At 52.5% G+C, this 2,129-nt stretch overlaps 1 protein-coding gene across 8 annotated transcripts in view; it reads right to left on the bottom strand.

Moving 5' to 3' along the window:
• The window catches only part of Rbfox3 (RNA binding fox-1 homolog 3), a 425,230-nt gene that overhangs the window by 7,882 nt on the left and 415,219 nt on the right, over nt 1-2,129 (bottom strand). The window lies entirely within an intron of this gene.

Below are 2,129 nucleotides of genomic sequence, written 5' to 3' on the forward strand. Positions count from 1 at the left end.
ACACACACACACACACACACACACACACACACATACACACACACGCCACTAAATAAAATGTTAAAATAATAATGGTGGTTGGTAGGTTTTGTGTACCATAAATATTGTAGCCACTCCTGAGGGTCTGTCTCATCATGTACTAGGGCAGGTGTTACAACCTCCCCGTTTTATACTCAGAGACAGACTGGCAATGTGTGTGTGTGTGTGTGTGTGTGTGTGTGTGTGTGATTGGCTTCTCCCCAAGACTCCAGCTGGACTTTGCAACCCCACCTGTCCCACTGGGATTCGGGAGCAAAGCCCTGGTTCCCTGGGTCCTCTAGAGGTAGAAGCCAGCTGGATTCCAGTGGGCGTCATACAGGTCAGATGGTAGCTGGCAAAGGATTACCTCACCCTCCTCATTCACTTAGGTCTCCTCATTTGCATGCACATGAGGAGGGGCAGAGGGGACTTAAGCCACTGGCCAGTCAGCAAGAGGGTGGTAATGGACTGTAGCAGATTGTACATGGAAGCCACACAGGTAATAGGTGACATCTACCCTCTATTACCCTTAGTTCACTAGTGTCTCACCTTGTGTCTAAACTGGGATCTCCCACATAGCTAAGGTTAGTTGTCAGGGAAGAAATCTGGGGACATCTACTCTGGGGACATCTACTCTAAGATCTCATCTTCCAGGTTGGATCATAACAGAGCAGAACCTTCCCTAGGGAAGAGGAGAGTCCGGGGCTGCATCTGGTTTCAGTGACCCTGGGCACCTTGACTTGTCAGTTCTGGCTGTCTGAGAATGTCTCCCTTGCCTGCCGGCTCTGCTTCCGTTGACCCCACAGGTTACCAGAGACAGCCTGAGGACCCACCTGGAAAGCTATTTGTGTCTACTGTCAGTAGGGCACCTGGTAAAACCGGGTGAGCTTGCTTCCTGCAGTGGGGACCCAAGCCCCCCAAGGATGAACTTCAGAGTACTCAGCATTAAAGCTCTCATGAGCCAATGCCCCTCCTGGTCACATCACAGTGAGCCCAGGGCTGCCCCTCTGAAGCCCTGGGATTCTTGCTTGGCAAACAGGGGTAGTGAGGCACAAGTCTCCTACAGCAGGATGAGTGAGCAGAGCTTCCTGCCTCTCTCCCTTCCTGATACCAGTCCACATTAGTACCACAAGGAGCCAGCCAGGAACAAGGCTGACTGAGGTTGGACTTATTCTGTGCAAGAACACTCTACAGTCTGCTGTTCTTCTCAGACAGTGGTGTGACCCAAGTATCTTAGGGAAGAGTGGAGGGAGGAGTGGGGTCTAGCCGTGGTGCAGTGCTATGGACTACTCATGTCCCATGGATCCACAGAAGCCAAAAGGTCTCTTCCCTGCCACAGCAGGTCTCCTCAGGGTGGCTGACCTTGGAGAGAGACTTTCTAGCGGACATCATGACTGCCTCTCTGACCTTGTCTAGGGTCCAGAGAGTTGTTTGAGATGCCTGTGGCTCTCATGCAGCCGATGGCCACATTGGCTAGACTGTTGTGTCCATTCACCCCAGGCTACAGAATCAGGAGCCTATGACTGAGGCACACTGTACAGGACGAGGTTCAAGTTCTCAGGCCACTAGAACATCCATCTCTTAAAGAAGGGGCCTTTATCAATTTAATGGTGGTGACGATGTAGTGGCTGATGGGTGCCGCGGGGTCAGGCGTGTCCTCCACTCTCACGAGGCCTCCCCCTATAGTGGCCACTCCTTGGTCACACCACCCACACATCCTGGCCACCTCAAGCCTACCTACCCTTTTACCTCTTGTGCTAGTCACCAGCTAGCAGAAGTTAGCCGTGACACACTAGGGACTTAGGTAAATCCAGAGCACCTTCAAGCTCTCAGAATTTTGAGAACCAAGTCCTTGCAAAAGCGGGGAGAGGAAGCCATTGGCCCTCAGATCTAAGCTGGAACTGGCAAGAGTCCCCATCTGTGCTAGTTAGGTTTTCCCTCCAACTTGACACAATCTGGAGACATCTGGAAAGAGGGAGCCTCAAGTGAGAAAATGACCTCATCACAGTAGTCTGTGGGAAAGTCTGTGGGCAAGCCTGTGGGGCAAGCCTGTGGGGCAAGGCTGTGGGCAAGGCTGTGGGGCAAGGCTGTGGGCAAGGCTGTGGGCAAGG

The sequence above is a fragment of the Mus caroli genome, chromosome 11 (assembly GCF_900094665.2).
Source record: "Mus caroli chromosome 11, CAROLI_EIJ_v1.1, whole genome shotgun sequence".
In the NCBI taxonomy this organism is placed as follows: domain Eukaryota; kingdom Metazoa; phylum Chordata; class Mammalia; order Rodentia; family Muridae; genus Mus; species Mus caroli.